This window comes from Varanus komodoensis, unplaced genomic scaffold (assembly GCF_004798865.1).
Source record: "Varanus komodoensis strain SLA01 unplaced genomic scaffold, ASM479886v1 scaffold12, whole genome shotgun sequence".
In the NCBI taxonomy this organism is placed as follows: Eukaryota; Metazoa; Chordata; class Lepidosauria; order Squamata; family Varanidae; genus Varanus; species Varanus komodoensis.
In genome coordinates this window covers 20,952,750-20,972,758 of record NW_025335349.1, presented here as the reverse complement: position 1 = coordinate 20,972,758, position 20,009 = coordinate 20,952,750, and the positions used below count along the sequence as shown (strand labels likewise).

General features: G+C 40.5%; 1 protein-coding gene and 1 non-coding gene across 2 annotated transcripts in view; both read left to right on the top strand.

Annotated features, from left to right (window-relative positions):
- EIF3H (eukaryotic translation initiation factor 3 subunit H) overlaps positions 1 to 20,009 on the top strand; it is a 76,938-nt gene that overhangs the window by 33,830 nt on the left and 23,099 nt on the right. The window lies entirely within an intron of this gene.
- LOC123019352 lies at positions 9,054 to 9,157 on the top strand. The gene has a single exon (XR_006413917.1). It is a non-coding gene; the product is annotated as a U6 spliceosomal RNA (small nuclear RNA).

Genomic DNA, 20,009 nt, shown 5'->3' with positions numbered 1-20,009 from the left:
AAAGCAAACTTTGGAATGAGCCTGTGCCACCTTGAAAATGTTGGTGTGCCATGCACTTTGTTGATTCTTGTATAGTCATAAAATAAAATGGGTATCCATTTTGTAGCTGTCAGTTCTCTTCTTGCAGTGCCCTCTGGCAAAGGTGGAAGACTGTTCTAAATCTTAAGCCAGTAGTCTTTTTGTCTTGGGAGCCAGTGCCAGACCTTTAGGCACCAGTTCTGCCTGGCACTGTGTGAAGCTGTCAAATTTTGATGATCCAAGAAGCATCAGATTTATTAGGAGCCAGTGCAAACTTCATAGGCCTGTTCAGGCTATCTGTAGGAGAAGAGTTTAGAAATCATCATTTGGTATATCCGCTTTGAATTCTTTAAGAGAAAAAGGTGGCATATAAATCAATCAAACAAACAAACAAGCAGTTCAGATGTCCTGTGTGGTGTAGTGGTTAGAATGTTGGACTATGAACAGGGGGATCTGGATTCATGGATTCAGATCCTTACTTGGCCATGAAGATCAGTGGGAAATCTTTAAAATGGGATACATTGTGTGGCCACAAAGTTCAGATGTCCTTCAGATGTCACAAAGTTTTCATAAAGACAGCTTCCAACAACTGGAAAATGGAAATCCTCACTATTAAGATTCTGGTGAACCCTAAGTGCCCACATATATGGTCTTCTGCCTCCCTCCTAAAATTGGGAGTATGGGAGGAAGGGGATTATCTAGGGGGTAATCCTGGGCTTGCATGCTTCTGAGACCCTCAGAAGCCTGGAACAGTTGCAGGGATAATCCTTGTACTCTTCACCTTTCTGGAGGTTGTTTAGTCTTCTGCCTTTTCAGAAATAGGGGATCAAACTAGCAAGTCCAGGAAGGTAGCAGAAGTTTATTTGGTCATTGTATTTCAAACACACTGTAAGGGCTTCAGAGATACAATTCCAAAATGGTAATGCTCAACCTTTCCCTTTGGAACTAGAGAAGAGAACTGACACTGGTTTTGCTGCTATGCTGGAGAGATTGGAGTTCACCCCTACAGTTGAGCTGGAGTTGGGAGGTCCTTCAGAGCGTGCTGAGACAGTGCAGGCAATCCCCACCTCTACCTGTAGTTCAAAACTTAGTCCAAAGAGAGGGAGGGAAGCCCAAGGACTTTTCCTGATGGTGCAGCACATTTTTTAGAGGAGTGGTGCAAGGAGGGAGGCAAGACTCTATCCCTGGGGAGTGGTAGGGTCTTGTTGACTGTCCATCTTTTGTTGACCACCAAGGCTAGCTAAAAATGGTTCACCCCGTCCTCTCATTTACTGCAGTAATGGAAGAATCATTTATGTGTTTTGAATTTTTCCATTTGAGAAATAGTGTTCTGCTCCCCCCTGCTGTGTGTTTGACTCACATTCATTTTTCATTATTAAAATGGTACTGATGCATCTCATTTTGAGTGCTCGGTTAATTTGTCACAGAAGATAACTGACTCTGCTAGCCATAAAATTTGTTTTATTGCCGATACATTTAAGCACTTCTGATTAACTTTTATTGGGGTCATTTTATTAAATTTAATGCCTGTGAATACCATGCTGACTGAAGAATTAGCTGTTTCTGATTTCTTCAGGCATATTAAATGCTTATCTAGGAGCATGATCCTGGGGATCTCTGATTTTGAAACCATATGTAGGAGTTTGGACGGGGATGTGCCATTCATTAGTTTAATGAAAATACGAATCTAACAAATACTAAGTGATAGATTATGAATTGAATCTAATGTTATAGTTTAGGGTCACATGCACACTGAAGAAACCAAAATTCTTTCTGGAGAGAAAGAAGGAGGCAAAGAAGGAATGCCAAGCTGTTTCATTTAGAAGAATCCACAGGCAGCAAAGCACTAAACATGCTGGAAAAGATGTCCCAAATATTTGAGGAATATCATTTCAGGAATAAAGAACCCCAGCTGGAATGAGACTTGTAGGATTGTGCCCTGTGTGCTTGTGCCCAGGACTTTGTCTTACATTGGATCTTACACCCCTCTTTACCACCACGCTCATACTCTAGATCACCATGAGAACTGCCACACCAGGAACAGAATGTTGGATGCCTCTCCCCACCATAAGGCTGTACCCCAGTCTCTCTCTCTGTGTATTGAGGTAATGTTCCTACTCATCCCAGCACAAAGGGAGGCACTGTGAAGCTATTGTGAAGCCTTCTCCCCCAAAATACCCTTACCCTATTTTCATAGACAAAGATCTGATGATATGCTGTTCCCCAGTGCCCCTTCCTGTGGTGAGCTGGGAAAGGCATTTCACAAAAACCTTCCTTGTGGAGCATAGCATGAAAAGGAATTACTGAAGGCTTGTTCTCTGATCATCACATTTGAGGCTGTCATTTGGGAATTAATGCTGTCAAGGATTTGGGTTGAGTGGTGGATCCTTGGCTCATTTGGGGAATCACTTGCCTCTGTCAGCAAACTTTCAGAGTTTAACACTGTATTCAGGTTTGCATAGGTTGAACCAGAGCTAGTGGAAGGGCTTTTCTTGAATGGATGATGACTTTTTAGACTCTAGAAGGGATCCAAAAATTATTTGTGGACATGTGCAGAGACTGTTGGAAGTTTCTGCAGATTTGAGGGTTTTCATACAGCATAGCACAAAGCACTGCAACCCAGTTGAGCAACAACCCTGGGGTGCTTCAGATACAAACCTCTCTGGATCCCAGCCATATATTCTGTGTAAATGAAATATAATTATATTTGCCTTGCTTGTACTGTATTACATCTTTAATATTTGGAAGTAATTCAAGACTTTTTGGCATAAGGGTAAGTGCATTGAACTGGGATAAATAGTGATGGAAAAAAGTGTTTAGAGGTGGCCTTAGCAAGTATGCAGGGAGAAAGCAGCATGCTTGATATCCTGCTGTGATTAATTAATTTTAACCTTTATCATCCATTAGTCTCTCTATCCTAAGCTACGTTTTGTTATCATGAGGACTAGCAACCTTATTTCAAAATAGTTTCCCAAGATGTGAAAATCTGTGCTGTAACATATTTGTTTTTGCTTGCAAGCATTGATCTCCTGGGAGCAGTGGCTGATAATATGTTTGCATATTTAAAATAGTGTACACAAATAAAGTTCAAAGCAATTGAACCTCTTAGAGTAGCTCATTGAGAATGTTTTGAATACAAATTTCCAAGGTCAAATCTGTTTCCTTTGCTCCTGTATTGAGAAAGTGTACAAGTTCAGGAACAGTAAACCCGAAGCACATTTATTTTCACCTAGAGGGCTTTTAATAGTAAAGAGAATGAACTGAAAAGTGGTGTATATGCAGAGAGATTAGTGATTGAATTTTGATGCTCTTGATGGGAAATTTATTAAACTAATGTATACTCTGAAGACTTTCATTCTGCACCCCCAATGACAATTTTCAACTAGTACCCCCACTTTCCCATAATGCAGCATTGAAATGAATAATTGAAATCTTCATTTTCATATGGAGAGTTCTTCATATTAAAGGTTAAGTACTGGGAGGGGATAATTCGCTTCAATAATTAAGGAGTGTTTGTGAGAATCTTGTAAATGAGGACTGAGTGCTACATGGGCTGCATGTAACCCCTGACCTTTTTCTTGTTCTAATGGTAGCAGAAAGGGGTAAATTTCACATTACACCAAGCTTGATTCTAAGCAAAATAGTGCATTTTTGTTTGAAAATAAGGTGCGTTCTCTCAGTGCATTTCATTTTATAACTGAGTTTTTCTACTTTACTTCCAAAATTAAATGGCAAAATCAGTGGGGATGCAGAGACAGTTTTGGGGAGATGTGTAAGCACCAGTGGGTTCCAGGGAAGGGCAGCATTGGCTCCTGGACCCACTGCTGTAAATCTTTTTTGAGAGAGGGTTAGAAGGGTTTGTTTAAGGTTAACAGTTTTCAGCTGATGAAACCCAAATGCAGAGGGAATAAAAACTTAATTAAAGTGATGTTCCCACAATTAGAATCCATTCCCAGGTGGTTAGTCTGTTGTTTTTGTAGGAATGTAAGCAGAAGCTCAGTTGTCCAGACTGGTTGATATAGGAGCCCTACAGGTGGAAACGAAAGTAACTAGCAATAAATCAGTAGAACCAGATGGCATTGATCCAAGTTAATAAGGAACAAAAGAAGCAAAAGTAGCTGAATTGCTAACAATGTGTAATTTATTACTGAGAGACCCATTGTGGCAGACCACTGAAAAATGGTAGTTGTATTGTAATCTCTTGAGAAAAAAATGTGCTAAGAAAAACAGGCTGGTAACCCTTAATTTGACTTGAGGGAACACTCAGATAATTTTACAAAACCAAAATAGGTTCATTCATATATATAAAACATACAGGAGTAAGCTGGTGAAATATATGTATTTTTAGGAGATCCCATTTGAGAGTTTAAGAAGAATTTGAAAATGATAGTATTCTGACAGGATTTTGCAAAGATAATTTACAGTTTGATCACATTACCAACAAATGGATCATTGGATCCATTGAGGGGTTCTCCATTGTGCTAAGGAGCTAAGAATTTATGTTCTCTTGGCATAGAGATGGGAGAAGCAAATGAAAAAAAATAAAACATTAAATTGTTCTTTTAAACTAATGTCTCATAAAGTCTGCATATGCATTTTGTCTGAGTAGAAAACAATACAAAGCAGGAGGTGGGGCAAGACAGGTACTCTCTACCGTATTCTTCCTGCCTAATTCTATTTTAATTTCCATAAACACTTTTCCTGGGGTTTTGATACTAAGGCCTTTTTTATACCATAGACAAAACTGGTTCAATTGTCATTTAGGCAATCCTGGAAACTAGTTCTATGAAGAGCTTATGAAGAAGTTCTGACAGAATTCACAGAGTCTAAACTGAGCCATGATAGGTAAAATGGCAAAAAGCAATGAAGTTTTTCTGCGTTTACAGGGGCTGTCTTTGACAAAATGGATATTTTTTTTTCATTATTGATAGCATTGCGAACTCATGGTTTACTCTCATATCTATAACAGGGCAGTGGGCTTGTGACTTATCATCCACCACACACACAGTAAAGTGTGAGGTAGGTGAAGCTGACCAGTTCTTGCAACTTTGCCGCCCCCACCCCCGAGGTAGAAGTTTGAAGGAGAAGGAGAATATCAGTGGCCTGGATCACATGAGAGGATTACGTGTGAGCAGCATGCAGCCCTACTGTTATGATATGTTTAGGGAGGTACTATATGATGTGTATGTATACTTGTGCCAGTCCTTTCCTAGGTGTGGAATTCACAAGCTGAATTTCAAATAGCATTTGTTACGAAACTCTTGGAACAGATTTCAAACTTAATGGTGCATTGTGCACTCAGTTTTAGATGGTTCTCATTTTCTGCAAGTTGTTGAGCCGTTGTTCTTTTAATATGTAGTGCCATTTGCACACAACACTTCGGAGATTAACATAGCTGAGTATGTCCCTCCCCTGGTGAGTTTACAGTGCAAACTCCTGCTAAGAGAACACATTCCATCATTAGAATGGAGAGTGGAGCAATTCCCATTTGCAGCCCCCTCAAACTAATTTTGGGGACTGGGAAACACAGTGGCCTTCAGGAGCTGGGAAGTCAGGGAATAGTACTGTTGCATGGGTGCAAATTTGCTTCCCTAAAGATGGATTTTGCTCAATAGCTCCATGGAGGAACTAAGGGAGAAAATGTTGATGTTTAAAGGGAGAAGCTGAGAAGTGTTTAGTGAGAGAGCTGCATGCCTAGAGAGGAGCAACGGGGCCTTTTCAGTGGGAGCGAGAGACCTCCGTGTGGCACAATCGGAGAAATGACTTGCCCGCTGTGTGTGCACAACTTCATGGCTTAGGAAGAAGGTCCCTGAAGGACTGCTTGCTCCATGCACATCTGTGCTAAGATCTTGGGTGGAGGGCCTCCTACAAGTGCTATCCACAGTAAAGTGAGGGCTGCCAGGGAGAAGGGCATTTCATTGGCAGTGCCTGAGTGGTGAAACGATCTCTCCAAAGTGGTTCACCCGGCACCTGCTTTCTTGTTCTTTTGATGCTGAGCCAAGATCTTTTGATTTTTCAAAGTACTTTAGATGCAGTTTTAATCTTGGGGCTGTTGCTCTTTTTTAGAGGATTATGTTTTGTTTGCATTTACATTTTAATTCACTTACTGTTATTTGTAAACCTTGGGAATGATTGAAAGGTGATATAAAGATACCCATAGTAAATAAATAAAAACACATGGTGCTGGCCTGCCCTGTTTTCCTGGTTCCTCTTTGTTTCCATCTGCTATTTTGCATTAAAGGTAAAACTGATGCTTTTCTGTACTCTTATGCTGACGGTTGTTTCTGCCAAAGAAAGGCAAATACAGATGTTAAGTGGGTAGGGGAGGTGGCAGAGGAGCTGAAGTGCTAGATCAGACTTAGGAATTAGCCATGATTTTGGGCTGTTCTTGGTAGAGTCGTGCTCTTTAAGGGACAGTGCATTAGACCTGTTGTGCAGCCCTTTAAAAGCAGCATGCCCTGAAATAAGATGGTTTCCCAAACTACACAACAGAAAAATAGCAACATTTCCCTGACAAAGTGTGACTGTTTGTACATTTGGCTGTAACACAGAGTTACACATCTTTAATTCCTCTTTCTTGCATTCTCATGGGCTGCTTTTCCAAGAGATGGTCCAATCACAGTGTTCTGTGTTGCATTTTTGGGAACTCAGTGGAACTTATGTCTGAATAAAGTTGTGCAATTGTAGCTTGGCCATAGTACACACCATGTATGATTGTATATAATCACAAATTCTGAGCTTTGTGAACTAGCAATATCTTTTATAACAGCATCTCCACTAAAGTTTATTGCTTGCAAAGTTTTTGTCCACTTTTGATAGATTGGTCTGCTTGTTTGCTCACTTTTTACTGATCCACTTAGATGGTCACCTGTATGTTTAAAATATTTCCCATCACCAGCACTTTCTAAGTCAACTTCCCCACACCTTTCACCTTCCAGATTTTTTGGGCTACAGCACCCATTATCTATAACCATCCATCATGTTGGTTGGGACTTGTGTAGTTCAAAGCATCTAGAATACCAGCTTGAAGAAGACTGGTCTGAGTAGCTGAGAGTATGGGAAGATGGAAAATATATATCCTTTTATGTTTTTAAACTTATATCCCATATATGTATTTAGAAGTCTTCCTGATTTCCATTTTAGCAGTGGAATGATCCTTCACAGCTGTTTGAAAACACAAGTGAGTTTCCTTCTGTTGATCTTTGCTTATTTTTAATTTTTTAATCTCCTTGTGGAACTATAGGTCCTTTTTAAAATTGCAGATTTTGCAGCTGTAAACTCCTTTATAACTACATTGCTGTAAACTCCTGTTAAACTCTTTTTTAAAAGGTTATGGCCAGAACTTAAAAATTCTGCAATGAGCTGTTAAACCTTAACTATTGTCTCCAAAAATCTTATAAAACAGGCTTAAGAAATGACTTGGCTCACTTTGTACTTACTTGGCAATATTCTCAGTTTCACAACTTTAATGATAGGGGCATTTCTTCTATTCACATTTGAAGACCATGCATAGGATGTGACTATTGGGAATTAAAGAGACAGTTGTTCTTGGTGTGCGGTTCAAGACCAGGGAGACTTGGACTCTTCAGAGGGGGAGCCTGGGAAATGGGGTCTCCAGACTTTGAGATGGAATAGGCGGGAGAGTTATCTCACGGCTGTCCTCTCCAGGAGTTCAGGCAGACCCTGAAAATAAGCACAGTTTGCAATTGCTGGGAATGAGCCAGATGAGCCTGGTGTGATCTTTAACCCCATGACATGACTTTGGGAGAGAAGGGCTACCCAGCCAAAGGGGCAACATATAGCTAAGAGGCTGGCTTGTCTCCAGAGAGGCCCCTGTGTACTCAAAAGGAGGGTTCTTGGAAGTAGTTTCTATTGTGGGTTCAACAAACTACTTTATGCATGCTCAGAGACTCTTTTGTTGGATGTACTTTGGAGAATAAAGAGCTTTTGCCAAAAAATGGTCTGTTGTTTGGAAAGACCAAAGGAGGAAACCTAACTCTCAATACTAAGAGCCTGTTTTTAACACATGATTCTAAATAGGTTCAAATGTATAGTAAGAGAACAAAACTAAACTGGACAACAACAAATGAAGGGTCTCGTTAGCATATTTCATCTACAAGTGCATAGTTGCCTGTTTTGATTTGGGAAATACCTTCAATTGAGGAATGTGTTCTTACTCTTCAGAATTGTGAACTAAGCTACAGATGTAGAGCAGAAAAATTTAATGTACTAGCAGAATCCCAAGAGTATGACATGTTTCACCAGATGTTTAATGTTTCCTTAGGTAACTTCCTGGTTTGTTGCTTGTTTTAAATGATGGGAGTGAGGGAAGGCATTAGAATTCAGGGTATACTGATGCTTTCATCAAAGAAAAAGACATATATTCTTTTATAGCATCAGAGGCACTCTTAAAGATTTACCATGTTTAACATTTCATGAAGAAATTACACCATGACTATTTCTTAAGCCCATAAAGTAAGGCTGTCCAGAGGCATAGCTGTGCAAGGAAATTTAGCTGTATTCTGCAAATAACACAATTGTTCTAAAAGCTAGCTGCTCATAAAAGAACACTGAAAGCTTAATCGCTGATTTTATTATGAAATATTTTCCTCTGCTACAAATGCCATTTTGAAGTCTTTACTTAGAAGAACTTTCCCATTTTTCTTACTGATGTTGGGAAGGCTGCTGTATTTGAAACCATGCTGTGCAAATTCAAGATACCTATTTCTTCATGGGAAGGAAGTTTTTTGTCATTCACAGTGTTATTTTCAAAATATGTGTATTAATGTTCTTTTTTTTTTCATTATGTTACCCAGTAGTCTAGAATAGGAACCAGGACTTGCAGCAGCTGTAGAGCTTTCCCTCTCTAATTTCCCAGATCCTTCTCCATTGCATAGTTTGAAAGGACTCAAGTTTGTTAGCCAGCAGCTCTCAAACCTAGAGTGCTTTATTGCTGTATACTAAATAGCCCTGGCTGGGCAGACTTTGGGAATGTGGAACACATTTTGTTACAATGCTAGTGCTCAAATAGACTTTTGACTTGGGCTGCATTTTTATGAAAACTGGAACAATATAGAGAAGATTAGTACAATCTCAGTGCAAGGATGTTATGCAAACTGAAAAATCATTATACGTTTTGGGGAAATGGTCATATCTGAGGGGCAGAAATGCACACTTTACGCAGAAGGTCTCGGGTTCAGTGCCCGTCATCTCTAGGTGCACGTTGACAGCACTAAGCTAGGTGCACCCATGGTCTGACTCCGTAGGAGAGGCTCCTAGGCTCCTGTGGCTACTTAATGTTGCAGGCCAGTTGTCAGTCGGAACTTTGGCACCATCCATATACCAGTTTCTTGGTGAGCCATTCCTTAAGCATGAGCAACCAGTTGCCTTTCTTTCGTGCTCTTACCATCTGTTGCATGAGATTCTATGAATGTATGTGTCTGTCTGTCTGTCTGTCGCTCCATATCCAAAGCTCTCTGGGCAGTTGGATAAATAGTAACTGGATGAACACTATTTGCACAACAGTTATGCATTTCAATCAGCTCCCTTAAACTTTGTAAACAGCCATTGCTTTACATAGTGTTCCAAATTGCCTCTATTTCCAGCTATCCTAATAGCACATTTTATAAATTTAACAAGTTTTCTAAGCTTGATATATTGCACAGATACATTTTATCTACAGATACATTTTATATGTACAGATACATTTTTATGCCAAAGAGCAAGCTAAGCCCATCAATTCTTCTTGACTTTCTTGACCCTACATTTCTGTGCTTAGTCAACTAAGGTATGCTATTAATGACAAGTTCTGTATTCACTGATTAACAAAGTTACATGTTCCCTATTGAACTTCATGATGACATTTGGGTCCCATTCAGATGTCTGTATCAAACCAAAATATATGTGAATGCTGTGCCTGCAGGTGCTTCATCTTTGCCCCTTCTCACCACTTTTCCCACTGCACTGTGATTAACTCAGGAAGTTTTCATTCCCTTTAATGTTTACCTGGGAAACTTTGGTCTGAAGGATCACTTCAAAGCAGGATTCTAACACATGATTTGAAGTTGGTTTATGATTTTACCTCCATCTAATCCTGGTAACCTTAGTTTTCAGTAGAACAGGAGCCTGTAATTACCTGCAAATCTCCTAGGTTAATCATTTTGTACCAAACATGGAGGAGGGATGGGGCATCTTGAGATCAAATTATTCAGGCATAAGTCTTGTGTATATTTTGGTACATTAAGTAGAGATATACATGTCAAAATTGTGAATATGGTATTTCTATTCCACCGTTTCTTCAAGGAGGTCAAGATTCTTCAATATCCTCTGTTCCATGGGGATATTCCCTGCTATTCCTACAACAGCCCTTCAATATAGAATATTCAGTGACAGAAAGTGAGCAGGGATTTATGGTGAAGCAGGGATTTGAACCCATGAGTTCTAAGTTCCATTGCAGCAGTATTGCCATTGGATGATCTTATAATCACATGCAGGTGTTCATGCGAATTGGCCTTTTGTTATATGACTCAGTGGACCTAATCAGATTTGATAGAGTGCATGTTATTTTTGAAGAATTTGAGTAGGCAATAAGTTTAGGTACTATAGCAAGGGAAGGTAATGCAGCATTAATGTCATGTCTACCTGGACACCTTTGTTGGCAATCCATTGAGGTGCACAATCCCTCCAAGTTTATCTTTTTAAAAATACGTTTTTCTTACTGGCAGCTGGGATACTTCAAAGTGATGTGAGGGATTCCAGGCGTTGCCTTCTTCATTTCCCATGCAGTTTCTGAGCCACATGTGAGGCTCAGAAACATTCTGGGGAAATGAAGATGATGGGAAGCTGTGACCTGTGACCTACACTTTCCTCTGTCACATGCTTAGTCCTGAAAAGGGACCTTTCATAGCTGTCTTCTGAACTGCACCGAGTAGATAGTAGCAGGCAGGGGCTGGGAGAGCAGTTGGGTGTCAGGAAGGGCCTCAGGGAGAGAACCAGGGAAGACACTAGGAAATTGCAAGGGAGGGTGGTGCTGGCTAGGAACAACCTGCAGGGTGGTGATGGTTGTCTGCCTGTATGTTTGACTGGATAGGGACTGTGCTTGTGACGAAGAGAGAGCGGCAGCGAACGAGCTCAGGGGAGATCCAGAGGGAGGTGAGAAGTTTTGGAGAGATGTGTTTTTATGAACTTGCAGTGAGAAGAAAAAGGAAGTGATGTGAGGAGAGGGAGAGGGAGATGATCTGGGTTGAAAGGAGTCAGAGGAATAAGTTGGCTCACAGAAAAGGGATCAAAGAGAGCTTGCCTTCAGTGAAATAGGTTTCCATTGTTGCAGAAAGCAAAGTCCTAAGAGTTTCTTTTGTATGTTCAGACTGAGACTCCACCTTTGCCTTACAGCCAAAAAATAGTCATTTGGGCAGATTACTTGTCTTTCATAGCTAGCAGATTACCTCCCATGGCAATAATTTTATAGTAGTGCCCAGGACAGGTTTTCACGTGGCTGCATGTGCCCACTGGCCTAAAAGCATTGGAGACCTCTGCCCTGTATGTTAACTTCTACATATATACATACACTCACATACATCAGTTTTCTCCCCCTTCTTTATTTCATTCATGAGTTCCTCTGAGGCCCAAATAAAATTGCTGATAGAAAGTTGGCTGTTTGAAATTGGTGCAGTGACTTGTTTGCTGGCTTAGCATTTTTGGTTCTCATAGTTCCCAGATGACTGGCAACTGTGTCTGGGCATGCATAATCTCATCTAAAGTCTTATCTGAACACCTATGCTGGAAAGGAAAAGCAAAACAAAATACTGAAGTTTCTAATCCTTGCAGTATTTGACCTGGATCGATCGGAAATCTAATGTTTATCAATTGGGCAGGTTTGCCCAGCAAGACAGTCCACTGTGGGTTATTTAACCCATGGAGAAACTGTGGATGTATGTCCACCACCACCATTTTGCATATGCAACGTACAGGGCACTCCAGTCCCCAAGCAAGGCTTGGCAGTGCAACAGGGTGCCTATGGGTGCTGCAGTTTATCATGGATTAAATAATCCAGACAAATGGTGCCTTCCCATCAAACCAGGCCACTCTGTGTTTATTTGCACAATAATGATTGTTGTTGTTTTTAACATTCAAAAGACTGTTAACACAGCACGGGGACATCGTGGTGAGCACACATTAGTAAAAGCATGTTTCACAGTATTAATAATCACAGTATTAATGATCAAAAGTCAGTTGGCAGAATGTGGCAAAAACAAGCACTTTTGTCAATATTTGGCAAATTAGATCAAGGCAGATAAATCTTGCCATGGGTAGACGTGTGCTGAAATTTTGTGTTTTTGCTGGATGGAAGTCTTGATGGCTTTTGGAATGTATCCAGTGGAATATGTGCAATCAGCACTTCAGGTGCTGCAAGTCAGTTGCCATTCCTTAACTACTGTTGAACTGCAGCATGGTATCTAGCAGACAATTTTTATATACTCTGAAGTTTTTATATTGAAGCCCCCATCTTAAACAAAAAACAAAAGTACTCCATTTAAGATTTTTAGTTTTAGGAAGGTTAGCAGCCAGAATGAAATTATTCTCTTACTTGATCTCACTTTGGGTATTTGCCATGTTGTAGTTACTCACGCCTTGCTGTGATGTTGCATTTATGGCCCATGGCTCTTTTTTTTTTTTTTTTTTTAAAGGTGCTAGTCTGTAAACGTGAAAGATTCTACATCTCACTGGAAGAAAGAGAACAAGAGTTGCCGAACATGTCCTAGCTTTCCTTTAAAAATGCAAATATAATCTCAAGTTTGAAAGAAAAGCTTGTTCATTTGACCAGCATCTGATCTTGAACAAAGCAAGTAAATGGTGTATATATATTTGATGGGCTGTTACAGTGAGTATTAATCTAGTGGACTACTTCAGTGTTCTCTGCAATTAAAAATGAGCACAATCCAGCCATAGGTAGGCACCATTATATCTCACTAATTTGAGAGGGAGAGTTGAACGAATGTTCATTGATATCAGTGCCTCTCAAAGTGCTTAACTGTTGATGGATTCTGCTCTAGCACGTTATTAAATCTATGAAGTGGAAGACTTTGAGAACATTACCAGACAAAATATTTAAATATGTTAAGTTTCACTGTCCTTTGAAGAACTAAAGGCCACAGACTCGCAGCAAATCCATATTTTATTACTAAATGTACACTTGGGAAGTTGCAGCCAGACTCTGTTCACTGAAGACTAGGGATCTTTGAGAAGATCATTTGGTTTACATTTTTAGGGGAACTGGTCTGTTTCACATGTCCCAGACAAATATGAAGATGATATACAATATTCTTCGGATTTCACACTTCTCTGAATTTTGTGAAGCAAATCTTGGCTAAGAAATAAGCCAAAATGCATAAAAATGTGTGTTTGAGGATAAAATGAAGTTAAACATCCAGATGTTGAAAAAACACAATTAGAAATATGTGCCTTGTGACAAAATGTGTTCAGAATAGGTTCGAAGCAAAATCTTTTACAGATTTCTTAAGATCACATATTAATAAAAAGGGATAGAATGGTCTTTTGAATTAATGCATGCAAAACTGACATGGACTAGAAACAGCTGTCAATTTATTTTTACTGGATCCATTCTTTACATTGAGGTTACACATTATTCAGATATTCATATTAAGAAAAATATTATAAGACCTTCTTAAAAACATGTGGCTCTCACTTTATAATTGATGGCTAATGTTTTGTCATTGACTTATAGCTGGCTTTGTTAGTAGAAAAAGGATAATGAATAGTAAACCAAATTATCCCATTCCATACATATCAATGGAATAAGTTCAGAAGAAGAAAAGTGAAACATGGCTACCTTTCTGCTGAGTTTGAAGCTCAAGTTGGGGTGGTGCTTTTAGAGACAATTGCCATGCCTCTGAAGCTCAATGCAACTTCAAAGAAAAGACTCCACTTTTCCAGGGAGGTTACAAAAAAATTTGGTTGACTGCCAAGGACTGCCAAAATTGGTGGACTGCAGCCAAGCAGGCCACAGTACTTCAACATTAGCTAGTAAGCTAAATTTTGTGTACAGCAACTTGGTATACACAAGTTACTAGCCTACAAAATTGTTTACTACTCTGCCTGCCTGCACAGATTTAAATTAATCACCTTGGCATACTGACTGGCTAAAATAAAAACCCCAGGAAACAAGATCTGTAAAATATTCCCCGCATGGAAGCATTATATAACTCCTGTTGAACTCTATAGGACTTACTTCTGAGCAGATGTATACAGAGTTGCAGTGTAAGGTGTTTCGCCTTCTGAGGCTGCAATCCTGAGCACGCTTAGTTGAGCGTAAATTCCCACTAAACCGAGTCTAATTTTTGTGCAAACATGCATTTGATCGCTCTGCTAATTTAACCTTAAAAATAACACATTCTGTATTGTTTAAGCAGTTAAATAAGTTTATTATTGTTACGTTTATATCCTGCCTTTTTTCTTCTTGGAAAGAATCCATAGTCTTCTTCCTCCCCTAATCTGAGCCCTATGAGGTACATTAGGCTCAGAGTCAGGGGCTGGCCCAAGGAGGTTCATGACTAGAGTCTGGACCTCTTGAGTCCCAGTGCAACACTGTAACCATTATACCAGACTGAGTCTCCCCTGAGATGAGCTGGTGACGCCTGCTGCTCATTGTACTGGGACCTAGGGCATTCAAGTTTCCACCTTGCCAGGAAGCCCACATGGCTCAGTCATTGATTCTCAGCCAATGTAATGAGGATGAAGTGGCAGATATAGATGTAATAATTAAATAAGAAACTTAAGTGATGTGTATATTTGTTTTCTCCGCAATTCCCATTTCTCCCCCGGTAGATAAAACTGCTCTTCTCCCAACACACCCAAATAAATGGTTTCAGAAGACCAAAACTTTTAGAATTCTAGGGAGGTGACTGTGTATGATCCAGCAGAATGATCCCAACCTCTGGCTTCATTTTTGCATCCATATCGGGCATCCCTTTATTCTGCCAAATTTGTAAACATTGAAAACTCAAAGATTAGATCTTGAGAAAAAGGATCTTCTCATGCAGGGTGGTCCAGTCATTGTGTCTCTAGCCCAGCCTCAACGGGAATCAAAGGCCTGAAAATAGGATCCCCCCCCCCCCCACACACACAAGCATTATTTTCTAAGTGCCTTTATTTAAAATGTAACATTTAAATGAAAGGAAAATTAAAGATGAACACGCTTTTATTTTTTGGTGCTGCAGATTGTTTTACTTAAAACATTTGCTTAATTAAAGATCTAAATATAATGTGCTTAATGTTTTACATGTTTAACAAAGGGAAGCTCATACGGATCTAACATACAAATGCTGCCTTCCTTTGTCCTCTGGAGATAGTTAACAATAATTTAATTACCCTTTTGGAAGAGAGTGTGTGAAGATTATATAAAATGTATTAATTGTCTCCATTCTCCGTCTGGATTTTGTTTACGCGGGTGAGAGGCTGATGGCCTTTACCACACATTCTTGTTTCTGTTGTAAACTTAATTATTTAAACTGTAAAGTAAATTCTATTTTGAGGGAAGGCTCCGAGAGAGAATTGTGTTTATTGTCACTGCTCTGAAACAATGAAATTTGCACCATTCCTTTACAGGCGTGTTGCTGAACTTAAAACCAATAAACCAGCTGTACAGAGGAAGGCAATATGCCCTCCAAATGCAGCTTTTTATAAAGTTCCCTTTCTGGGGGATAGACTGTGGGGACTGAAAAATGAGACAGTTTCAAGTCCTTGCTGGTTGTAGTGGCTGTGGATGGTTTGTCACTTTTCATCCACATTATCTCGGACTTGTAAGGATCATTGAATGAGGTAGAGGTGCTAAAGCTCTGTGTATCTGGGGACCCCAAAGTGGTGCCCCTCAGGACTGAAATGCCTTTTGGACACTTGGTGCCTGTGAGCTTATTGCCACTCTTGATTTTTATATTTATTTCCTTATATTTTTAACTGGGAAGCCAGCATGCTTGCCTATTGGAACAGGCGTATACAAAATATATGGAGGCTATGTGGGGTTGTTTACAGTCTTGCATCTCTGCTACTTTGAGCCCCAAATTAATAACTTTTCCAGGTAGATTTGTTACTGACATCCCAAGAGAACCCAAACTCATGAGAAATGAACATTTGGAAGGCAACCATGTTGCTTCCTTCTCTCCTTTCCCTCAGCATGATGGAAACTGGCACTTTTGCATCTTTTGCCAGGTGTTTGCTCTTCTGCCTTGTAGAATGGAGGCTCTTGCCCCCCCCCCCACCATATAGAAATAACATATGTTAGACAAACGGGCTGTAGCTTCACCTGCAGGGTTTCTTTCTGCCTGAAGGGGATGCTATTGTATGGCCTTCCTCAAGAAATGTAATTTCTTGAACCCCGTGGACCTTATACAACTTCAGACCAACCTCAAACATACCATTTCTTTGCAAGGTGATCAAGAGGGCAGTATCTCTTCAGGCAGTCCTGAGTGATACTGATTTTCTGGACCCATTTCATACTGGGTTTAGAGTAGGACATGGAGTAGAGACTGCTTTGTTTGCTCTGGTGGATGATCAGTGACTTGGAATTGACAGAAGTAGTGTATCCCTGTAGGTTCTGTTGGATCTCTCAATGGCCTTTGGTACTTCGATACTATTGACCATGGTAACCTTCTGGGTCAACTGCGGTAGCTGGGAATTGGAGGCACTGCTTTGCAGTGGTTCCATTCTGACCTCTAAGGTTGATTCCAGTTGATGATGCTTGAAGATTATTGCTCCTCTAAAATAGAAACTGATTAACAACTACATGAAATCACTGGGATTTCATCCAGAGGAGTGGCACTGGATGTTACCAGTATGCTGATGTCACTTAGATCTACTTCTCCTTACCATCATCTGTTGCTTCTACTAAAGACAGAGGCTCCTCCCTGAGTAGCTTCAACTGGTTTGCTAACTGCATCACTTCTTGGAGGAGAATGACCTGAAAAGAGTAGTAACTTCTAGGCTTGGTTTCCGCAATGCACTCTACGCAGGGCTACCCTTGTGCCTACTCCAGAAACTGCTGCACCTAGTACAAAATACGTCTCATGAGCTGTGCTTCTTCCTCCAAGCTGTATCTGTCTTACCAGCATTTCTTTGCTAAAAGCCTTTATTGTCACATTTGAGTCTTGAATATTAGAAAGAGCAATGTTGCATCCTTTCTGTGATTCATTATCCAAAACTCTCTTTATGATCTCTTTTGCATCTCTCTCTCGGGCGATGTCATGGAAAGACTACATATTACCTATTATAAAGTCTTTGCACTGGTTGCCAAGATATTTCCGGATGCAGATCTAGGTGTTAAAGCGCTTCATGGCTTGCATCCAAAATACCTTCAGGAGAGCCTTTGCCCATACATTCCGCCATGCCAGCTAAAGTCCTCTGAAATAACCTCTTGAAGTCTGCTTCTGTATGATTAATGTCAACTACCCAGAGGACCTTTTCAGTGCTTGCCCCTAAGCTGTGGAATGGTCTGCTGGGAGAGATGCATCTGAGTTCCAGACTCCCCATCTTTAAGAGGGAGTTAAAAATGATCTTCTCCGACAGTCCTTCCCAGATTAGTTCTCATGTCAGTTTTATTTAATATGCTGTCTTAGTTTTAGTCTCTGTTGGTTTTAATTTCTTGTAAACTGCCCAGCACCTATGGATATTAAAATAAATAAAATAATTTTATATCCCACTTTTTTCCTTTTTTCCCCTTGCAAGGAATGCAGGGCTGTTTACCCTTTACCCTATTTTATCCTCACAACAATTCTCAAGTTAGGTTAGACTTGAGTCAATGCCTGACCCAGATTCCTTTGTGACTTTGTTCATGTGCTTGTGTGTGCATGTGCACACATGTACACACACACACATACGCACACACATTCTGTAACTGATACAGACCTTTCTATATGGATTTTTAAAAGACTATTTTTCTCATGGTAATGGTTGGCATACTTTTCTCACTGAAATCTAAACATTTAACTTTCAATTTATTATCACTTGGAAATGCTGAAATGGCAGTTTAAAATGAATATCCATTTTGGAGTTTGTTCACTGGTATGCTTGATATCCTTGCATTAAACACTGGTTACTGTGGGTCGACTGTGTGGTCAGTTTGGCTAAACACAAAACTTAATGTAGTGTAGAGCAGCCTTCCCAGACCTGGTGCCCTCCAGATACATTGGACTACAGCTTCCATAATCCCCCTAGCCAACCCAGTAGTAGCCCAACACATCTGGAGAGCATCTGGTTGAGGAAGGCTGGTGTATACAAAGCCCAACATCAAAGACTGGCAAAGTTGAGCTTCTGCAGGGTTTTGCACACTGGCAAATTCCTACCTTAACTTTTTGTTTTTTCCTTTTCCTTTTGTTCACATCTCCAGGAAAGGAATGCAGGGAGTCTTATACTGGACTGTCCACTGCACAATCTGGCTCTCTAGGCAGCAGGTTCATCCTGCACTTCTTAGAGGCCAAAGTTAAGGTGGATCTGGCACGCATTCAAGTTTACTGTAGCCTACATGCTAGCATAAAGGATGAGGAGACCTTAAAACTGAGCTAGCTTTGCCCATTGCCATTTCTGTGCTCCTTATAATGGAGAGGGTAGTAGATTTCCCTCTGCCATCATGGCACGTTCTGCCTCTGCAGAGTTGTCTAGCCAGAGTGCAGCCATAGAGGAACACTTAGCAGGGGCGACCACCTGCTGTTGGGAGTTGATGAGGCAGTTACTCTTGGCGGGCTTTCCAGGATCAGGATTGTGCCAACTTTCCACGGAGGGGACAAGAGGGAAGTGTAAATGATCCCATGCTCATTCTTCTCCCTGTTCCTGTGGTACAATGTCAAGTCAGAAGGACTACCCAGCTAGAGGGCTTACACAGCACTAGGAGCCTAGCACTTCTCCAGAGGAGCTCACTCAGAGGTGTGGAGCCCAGGGTTACTGAAAAGAAAGGTTTTTGGAAGTCATTTCTTGTTTGAGGCCAACAAAATCACTTTGTTCATGCACAGAGACTTGTCTTTGCTGTAGTTTGTTAGTGGTGAATTAGAAATAAAGGGCTGTTTTTGCAGAGAAACTCTCTGTTGCTTGAAACAGGTGAGGGGAAACCCAGCTCCTGACCGCTGTCCCTGACGATCACTGTTGCATGTTGCATCTTGAGTGAGTGAGAATGTGTATGTGCAACTTGTATCAGATGTGCGGGAGATAATGTTCAGGGCTATCTGCTGAATATGTGTAAAGGGAAGAGACTATTGGAAGAAGCCAGTAATTGTCCTTGCCCAACATCCCCACAAATCTGGCTCTAGCCCTGAGCCTCAAATGTGCCAACTAATAATAGTTTTTGCTTGAGTGTAACTGAGGAGTATCACTTAATCAGACTGGAAATTGTCCGCGTGTTCATTGTAGTAGGTGGCATTAAAACAGTATGATTATTTGCTATGGTTTTGTTAAACCTGCAGTTGTGCTACTAAAGCTAATTCCATTTTTAAAATGAAGCTTAATGTTAAGCTTCTGATTCTTAATGACTGCGTTCACATAACACAGCAACACAGCATATCTAACTCGCCACAGTAAGTTGTCACATTGTCTGAACCCAGACTGCTTCCCACATGGTAACTAATTTTGGGACAGCAAGCCACCCCGACATCCCATGGTTTGTTCCAAGGATCGTTCAAGTCACAAAGCATTGATATATCAGCCTAATTTGGGAGACTGATTCAATTGTGGATCGTGGGGGGAAGCCAGGGTGCCGCACAGAACTCCTTGCCATTCTCCATGACCTCACTCATGCTTCAGCCAGTGGGAGCCCTTGCACCCATGCTCAGTCTACACTTGGGAGTGACCCTCTTTAAAATCATAATCACTCCCATATACACAAATATCTTCATATTTTCTGTTAGACTTTTGGAGATGTGCCAGTGTGTGCTTACAGTAGTCCAAATTATATGCAGTTCTGCCCAGCTAATGTATTTGTAAGTTTCAGCTGC